Source organism: Syngnathus acus, unplaced genomic scaffold (genome assembly GCF_901709675.1).
Source record: "Syngnathus acus unplaced genomic scaffold, fSynAcu1.2, whole genome shotgun sequence".
Classification (NCBI taxonomy): Eukaryota; Metazoa; Chordata; class Actinopteri; order Syngnathiformes; family Syngnathidae; genus Syngnathus; species Syngnathus acus.
The window spans coordinates 289,854-297,353 of NW_023590220.1; the positions used below are offsets into that span (position 1 = coordinate 289,854).

The 7,500-nt window shown below is 41.4% G+C and overlaps 12 non-coding genes across 12 annotated transcripts; all 12 read left to right on the forward strand.

Moving 5' to 3' along the window:
- Nucleotides 1-199: 199 nt before the first annotated feature.
- On the forward strand, nucleotides 200-318 carry LOC119118779. Its single transcript, XR_005096935.1, has one exon. It is a non-coding gene; the product is annotated as a 5S ribosomal RNA (ribosomal RNA).
- A 467-nt stretch (nucleotides 319-785) lies between these two features.
- LOC119118797 lies at nucleotides 786-904 on the forward strand. The gene has a single exon (XR_005096953.1). It is a non-coding gene; the product is annotated as a 5S ribosomal RNA (ribosomal RNA).
- Nucleotides 905-1,376: 472 nt separating this feature from the next.
- Nucleotides 1,377-1,495, forward strand: LOC119118722. Its single transcript, XR_005096897.1, has one exon. It is a non-coding gene; the product is annotated as a 5S ribosomal RNA (ribosomal RNA).
- A 465-nt stretch (nucleotides 1,496-1,960) lies between these two features.
- Nucleotides 1,961-2,079, forward strand: LOC119118700. Its single transcript, XR_005096875.1, has one exon. It is a non-coding gene; the product is annotated as a 5S ribosomal RNA (ribosomal RNA).
- A 465-nt stretch (nucleotides 2,080-2,544) lies between these two features.
- LOC119118780 lies at nucleotides 2,545-2,663 on the forward strand. Its single transcript, XR_005096936.1, has one exon. It is a non-coding gene; the product is annotated as a 5S ribosomal RNA (ribosomal RNA).
- An 868-nt stretch (nucleotides 2,664-3,531) lies between these two features.
- LOC119118798 lies at nucleotides 3,532-3,650 on the forward strand. The gene has a single exon (XR_005096954.1). It is a non-coding gene; the product is annotated as a 5S ribosomal RNA (ribosomal RNA).
- Nucleotides 3,651-4,122: 472 nt separating this feature from the next.
- Nucleotides 4,123-4,241, forward strand: LOC119118815. The gene has a single exon (XR_005096970.1). It is a non-coding gene; the product is annotated as a 5S ribosomal RNA (ribosomal RNA).
- Nucleotides 4,242-4,708: 467 nt separating this feature from the next.
- LOC119118701 lies at nucleotides 4,709-4,827 on the forward strand. Its single transcript, XR_005096876.1, has one exon. It is a non-coding gene; the product is annotated as a 5S ribosomal RNA (ribosomal RNA).
- A 468-nt stretch (nucleotides 4,828-5,295) lies between these two features.
- LOC119118696 lies at nucleotides 5,296-5,414 on the forward strand. Its single transcript, XR_005096871.1, has one exon. It is a non-coding gene; the product is annotated as a 5S ribosomal RNA (ribosomal RNA).
- A 470-nt stretch (nucleotides 5,415-5,884) lies between these two features.
- LOC119118799 lies at nucleotides 5,885-6,003 on the forward strand. Its single transcript, XR_005096955.1, has one exon. It is a non-coding gene; the product is annotated as a 5S ribosomal RNA (ribosomal RNA).
- A 472-nt stretch (nucleotides 6,004-6,475) lies between these two features.
- Nucleotides 6,476-6,594, forward strand: LOC119118723. The gene has a single exon (XR_005096898.1). It is a non-coding gene; the product is annotated as a 5S ribosomal RNA (ribosomal RNA).
- Nucleotides 6,595-7,059: 465 nt separating this feature from the next.
- On the forward strand, nucleotides 7,060-7,178 carry LOC119118739. The gene has a single exon (XR_005096913.1). It is a non-coding gene; the product is annotated as a 5S ribosomal RNA (ribosomal RNA).
- The last annotated feature ends 322 nt before the right edge of the window (nucleotides 7,179-7,500 follow it).

The window sequence follows — 7,500 nt, forward strand, 5'->3', positions numbered from 1 at the left end:
CACATTGCGCTTCCATATAGGGTTTTCCCACTTTTCATGACATTTACTTTGATACAGCAAAATGCAGGTCGCAATGGCAAATTTGTGCTGCCACATAAAAAGCTGTCAATAACTTTTCATGATAGCCATGTTTCCATGAAACGCTTGGTTTTCAGGGGCGATTGTATCTATAAAAAGAATGTTTTTGTGTTTAACCATCGCTTACGGCCATACTACCCTGAGAACGCCCGATCTCGTCCGATCTCGGAAGCTAAGCAGGGTCGGGCCTGGTTAGTACTTGGATGGGAGACCGCCTGGGAATACCAGGTGCTGTAAGCTTTTTTTTTTTTTTCCACTTCAATTGTTAAAGCAAATTTTGACAACACCCATTACGTATGGCATTCGGAAACTGCAAGCCGAGTTTAAACTCCGACATTGAAACTATAACACGAGTTTCAAATCTATATTGTGTGGCGTCATCCATAGCATTGTAGTTCACGTCTTTTACCGCTAGAGAGCAGACTATGTACAGTGAATAAAGAGGCTGGCTCCCTGTGAACTCCAAGCAGCAGTCTTTATTCATAAAAAAAAAAAAAAAAAACACATTGCACTTCCATGTAGGCTTTTTCCACTTTTCATGACATTTACTTTGATACAGCAAAATGCAGGTCGCAATGGCAAATTTGTGCTACCACATAAAAAGCTGTCAATAACTTTTCATGATAGCCATGTTTCCATGAAACGCCAAGTCTTGGTTTTCAAGGGTGATTGTATCTATAAAAAGCATGATTTTGTGTTCAACCATGGCTTACGGCCATACTACCCTGAGAACGCCCGATCTCGTCCGATCTCGGAAGCTAAGCAGGGTCGGGCCAGGTTAGTACTTGGATGGGAGACCGCCTGGGAATATCAGGTGCTGTAAGCTTTTTTCTTTTTTTTTTCCACTTCAATTGTTAAAGCAATTTTGACAACACCCATTACGTATGGCATTCGGAAACTGCAAGCCGAGTTTAAACTCCGACATTGAAACTATAACCCGAGTTTCAAATCTATATTGTGTGGCGTCATCCATAGCATTGTAGTTCACGTCTTTTACCGCTAGAGAGCAGACTATGTACAGTGAATAATGAGGCTGGCTCCCTGTGAAATCAAAGCAGCAGTCTTTATCCGTAAGAAAAAAAAACAAAAAAAAACCACATTGCGGTTCCATATAGGGTTTTCCCACTTTTCATGACATTTACTTCGATACAGCAAAATGCAGGTCGCAATGGCAAATTTGTGCTGCCACATAAAAAGCTGTCAATAACTTTTCATGATAGCCATGTTTCCATGAAACGCCGGCTTGGTTTTCAGGGGCGATTGTATCTATAAAAAGCATGATTTTGTGTTCAACCATCGCTTACGGCCATACTCCCCTGAGAACGCCCGATCTCGTCCGATCTCGGAAGCTAAGCAGGGTCGGGCCTGCTTAGTACTTGGATGGGAGACCGCCTGGGAATACCAGGTGCTGTAAGCTTTTTTTTTTTTTTTCCACTTCAATTGTTAAAGCAAATTTTGACAACACCCATTAGTATGGCATTCGGAAACTGCAAGCCGAGTTTAAACTCCGACATTGAAACTATAACACGAGTTTCAAATCTATATTGTGTGGCGTCATCCATAGCATTGTAGTTCACGACTTTTACCGCTAGAGAGCAGACTATGTACAGTGAATAAAGAGGCTGGCTCCCTGTGAACTCAAAGCGGCAGTCTTTATTCATAAAAAAAAAAAAAAAACACATTGCACTTCCATGTAGGGTTTTTCCACTTTTCATGACATTTACTTTGATACAGCAAAATGCAGGTCGCAATGGCAAATTTGTGCTACCACATAAAAAGCTGTCAATAACTTTTCATGATAGCCATGTTTCCATGAAACGCCAAGTCTTGGTTTTCAAGGGTGATTGTATCTATAAAAAGCATGATTTTGTGTTCAACCATGGCTTACGGCCAAACTACCCTGAGAACGCCCGATCTCGTCCGATCTCGGAAGCTAAGCAGGGTCGGGCCAGGTTAGTACTTGGATGGGAGACCGCCTGGGAATATCAGGTGCTGTAAGCTTTTTTCTTTTTTTTTCCACTTCAATTGTTAAAGCAAATTTTGACAACACCCATTACGTATGGCATTCGGAAACTGCAAGCCGAGTTTTAAGTCCGACATTGAAACTATAACCCGAGTTTCAAATCTATATTGTGTGGCGTCATCCATAGCATTGTAGTTCACGTCTTTTACCGCTAGAGAGCAGACTATGTACAGTGAATAAAGAGGCTGGCTCCCTGTGAAATCAAAGCAGCAGTCTTTATCCGTAAAAAAAAAAAAAAAAAAAACACATTGCGCTTCCATGTAGGGTTTTCCCACTTTTCATGACATTTACTTTGATACAGCAAAATGCAGGTCGCAATGGCAAATTTGTGCTGCCACATAAAAAGCTGTCAATAACTTTTCATGATAGCCATGTTTCCATGAAACGCTTGGTTTTCAGGGGCGATTGTATCTATAAAAAGCATGATTTTGTGTTTAACCATCGCTTACGGCCATACTACCCTGAGAACGCCCGATCTCGTCCGATCTCGGAAGCTAAGCAGGGTCGGGCCTGGTTAGTACTTGGATGGGAGACCGCCTGGGAATACCAGGTGCTGTAAGCTTTTTTTTTTTTTTCCACTTCCATTGTTAAAGCAAATTTTGACAACACCCATTACGTATGGCATTCGGAAACTGCAAGCCGAGTTTAAACTCCGACATTGAAACTATAACACGAGTTTCAAATCTATATTGTGTGGCGTCATCCATAGCATTGTAGTTCACGTCGTTTACCGCTAGAGAGCAGACTATGTACAGTGAATAAAGAGGCTGGCTCCCTGTGAACTCCAAGCAGCAGTCTTTATTCATAAAAAAAACAAAAAAAAAAACACATTGCACTTCCATGTAGGCTTTTTCCACTTTTCATGACATTTACTTTGATACAGCAAAATGCAGGTCGCAATGGCAAATTTGTGCTACCACATAAAAGCTGTCAATAACTTTTCATGATAGCCATTGTCAGGGTTTTCCAAACTATCTTGATCGTATGATTATGTTGGAATGTATGTAACCAGTAATAAATAACCTAGCTAGATTAGTTTTATGCTTACGTTGGTGTGTAACCAGTAATAAATTACCTAGCTTGTCCCATCCTACACAATGTCGTAAAACATCCCCTGCTATGCTTTGACTAGAGGTCAAGGGTTTTCTCTTCCCTATCCAGTCCACTGTCACCCCCACCCTGTTTCTCTTAATAAAAATGCTCATGCAGGAGGCGAGAGTCAGACCTCCATTCGATCATCGCTGTACGCACGGCGACGAATGGACTCTCCACCTGCAGGTGTCAAAGGGCAAACTACTGTCTCCCGTGTGGTTCTTGCAAAATAAGTTAGAGTGAGCACCACTCTAACAGCCATGTTTCCATGAAACGCCAAGTCTTGGTTTTCAAGGGTGATTGTATCTATAAAAAGCATGATTTTGTGTTCAACCATGGCTTACGGCCATACTACCCTGAGAACGCCCGATCTCGTCCGATCTCGGAAGCTAAGCAGGGTCGGGCCAGGTTAGTACTTGGATGGGAGACCGCCTGGGAATATCAGGTGCTGTAAGCTTTTTTCTTTTTTTTTTTCCACTTCAATTGTTAAAGCAAATTTTGACAACACCCATTACGTATGGCATTCGGAAACTGCAAGCCGAGTTTAAACTCCGACATTGAAACTATAACCCGAGTTTCAAATCTATATTGTGTGGCGTCATCCATAGCATTGTAGTTCACGTCTTTTACCGCTAGAGAGCAGACTATGTACAGTGAATAATGAGGCTGGCTCCCTGTGAAATCAAAGCAGCAGTCTTTATCCGTAAGAAAAAAAAAAAAAAAAAACACATTGCGGTTCCATATAGGGTTTTCCCACTTTTCATGACATTTACTTTGATACAGCAAAATGCAGGTCGCAATGGCAAATTTGTGCTGCCACATAAAAAGCTGTCAATAACTTTTCATGATAGCCATGTTTCCATGAAACGCCGGCTTGGTTTTCAGGGGCGATTGTATCTATAAAAAGCATGATTTTGTGTTCAACCATCGCTTACGGCCATACTACCCTGAGAACGCCCGATCTCGTCCGATCTCGGAAGCTAAGCAGGGTCGGGCCTGCTTAGTACTTGGATGGGAGACCGCCTGGGAATACCAGGTGCTGTAAGCTTTTTTTTTTTTTTTTCCACTTCAATTGTTAAAGCAAATTTTGACAACACCCATTACGTATGGCATTCGGAAACTGCAAGCCGAGTTTAAACTCCGACATTGAAACTATAACACGAGTTTCAAATCTATATTGTGTGGCGTCATCCATAGCATTGTAGTTCACGTCTTTTACCGCTAGAGAGCAGACTATGTACAGTGAATAAAGAGGCTGGCTCCCTGTGAACTCAAAGCAGCAGTTTTTATTCATAAAAAAAAAAAAAAAACACATTGCACTTCCATGTAGGGTTTTTCCACTTTTCATGACATTTACTTTGATACAGCAAAATGCAGGTCGCAATGGCAAATTTGTGCTACCACATAAAAAGCTGTCAATAACTTTTCATGATAGCCATGTTTCCATGAAACGCCAAGTCTTGGTTTTCAAGGGTGATTGTATCTATAAAAAGCATGATTTTGTGTTCAACCATGGCTTACGGCCAAACTACCCTGAGAACGCCCGATCTCGTCCGATCTCGGAAGCTAAGCAGGGTCGGGCCAGGTTAGTACTTGGATGGGAGACCGCCTGGGAATATCAGGTGCTGTAAGCTTTTTTCTTTTTTTTTTCCACTTCAATTGTTAAAGCAAATTTTGACAACACCCATTACGTATGGCATTCGGAAACTGCAAGCCGAGTTTTAAGTCCGACATTGAAACTATAACCCGAGTTTCAAATCTATATTGTGTGGCGTCATCCATAGCATTGTAGTTCACGTCTTTTACCGCTAGAGAGCAGACTATGTACAGTGAATAAAGAGGCTGGCTCCCTGTGAAATCAAAGCAGCAGTCTTTATCCGTAAAAAAAAACAAAAGAAAAAAACACATTGCGCTTCCATATAGGGTTTTCCCACTTTTCATGACATTTACTTTGATACAGCAAAATGCAGGTCGCAATGGCAAATTTGTGCTGCCACATAAAAAGCTGTCAATAACTTTTCATGATAGCCATGTTTCCATGAAACGCTTGGTTTTCAGGGGCGATTGTATCTATAAAAAGAATGTTTTTGTGTTTAACCATCGCTTACGGCCATACTACCCTGAGAACGCCCGATCTCATCCGATCTCGGAAGCTAAGCAGGGTCGGGCCTGGTTAGTACTTGGATGGGAGACCGCCTGGGAATACCAGGTGCTGTAAGCTTTTTTTTTTTTTTTCCACTTCAATTGTTAAAGCAAATTTTGACAACACCCATTACGTATGGCATTCGGAAACTGCAAGCCGAGTTTAAACTCCGACATTGAAACTATAACACGAGTTTCAAATCTATATTGTGTGGCGTCATCCATAGCATTGTAGTTCACGTCTTTTACCGCTAGAGAGCAGACTATGTACAGTGAATAAAGAGGCTGGCTCCCTGTGAACTCCAAGCAGCAGTCTTTATTCATAAAAAAAAAAAAAAAAAAAACACATTGCACTTCCATGTAGGCTTTTTCCACTTTTCATGACATTTACTTTGATACAGCAAAATGCAGGTCGCAATGGCAAATTTGTGCTACCACATAAAAAGCTGTCAATAACTTTTCATGATAGCCATGTTTCCATGAAACGCCAAGTCTTGGTTTTCAAGGGTGATTGTCTCTATAAAAAGCATGATTTTGTGTTCAACCATGGCTTACGGCCATACTACCCTGAGAACGCCCGATCTCGTCCGATCTCGGAAGCTAAGCAGGGTCGGGCCAGGTTAGTACTTGGATGGGAGACCGCCTGGGAATATCAGGTGCTGTAAGCTTTTTTCTTTTTTTTTTCCACTTCAATTGTTAAAGCAAATTTTGACAACACCCATTACGTATGGCATTCGGAAACTGCAAGCCGAGTTTAAACTCCGACATTGAAACTATAACCCGAGTTTCAAATCTATATTGTGTGGCGTCATCCATAGCATTGTAGTTCACGTCTTTTACCGCTAGAGAGCAGACTATGTACAGTGAATAATGAGGCTGGCTCCCTGTGAAATCAAAGCAGCAGTCTTTATCCGTAAGAAAAAAAAAAAAAAAAAACCACATTGCGGTTCCATATAGGGTTTTCCCACTTTTCATGACATTTACTTCGATACAGCAAAATGCAGGTCGCAATGGCAAATTTGTGCTGCCACATAAAAAGCTGTCAATAACTTTTCATGATAGCCATGTTTCCATGAAACGCCGGCTTGGTTTTCAGGGGCGATTGTATCTATAAAAAGCATGATTTTGTGTTCAACCATCGCTTACGGCCATACTCCCCTGAGAACGCCCGATCTCGTCCGATCTCGGAAGCTAAGCAGGGTCGGGCCTGCTTAGTACTTGGATGGGAGACCGCCTGGGAATACCAGGTGCTGTAAGCTTTTTTTTTTTTTTTTCCACTTCAATTGTTAAAGCAAATTTTGACAACACCCATTAGTATGGCATTCGGAAACTGCAAGCCGAGTTTAAACTCCGACATTGAAACTATAACACGAGTTTCAAATCTATATTGTGTGGCGTCATCCATAGCATTGTAGTTCACGTCTTTTACCGCTAGAGAGCAGACTATGTACAGTGAATAAAGAGGCTGGCTCCCTGTGAACTCAAAGCAGCAGTCTTTATTCATAAAAAAAAAAAAAAACACATTGCACTTCCATGTAGGGTTTTTCCACTTTTCATGACATTTACTTTGATACAGCAAAATGCAGGTCGCAATGGCAAATTTGTGCTACCACATAAAAAGCTGTCAATAACTTTTCATGATAGCCATGTTTCCATGAAACGCCAAGTCTTGGTTTTCAAGGGTGATTGTATCTATAAAAAGCATGATTTTGTGTTCAACCATGGCTTACGGCCAAACTACCCTGAGAACGCCCGATCTCGTCCGATCTCGGAAGCTAAGCAAGGTCGGGCCAGGTTAGTACTTGGATGGGAGACCGCCTGGGAATATCAGGTGCTGTAAGCTTTTTTCTTTTTTTTTTCCACTTCAATTGTTAAAGCAAATTTTGACAACACCCATTACGTATGGCATTCGGAAACTGCAAGCCGAGTTTTAAGTCCGACATTGAAACTATAACCCGAGTTTCAAATCTATATTGTGTGGCGTCATCCATAGCATTGTAGTTCACGTCTTTTACCGCTAGAGAGCAGACTATGTACAGTGAATAAAGAGGCTGGCTCCCTGTGAAATCAAAGCAGCAGTCTTTATCCGTAAAAAAAAACAAAAGAAAAAAACACATTGCGCTTCCATATAGGGTTTTCCCACTTTTCATGACATTTACTTTGAT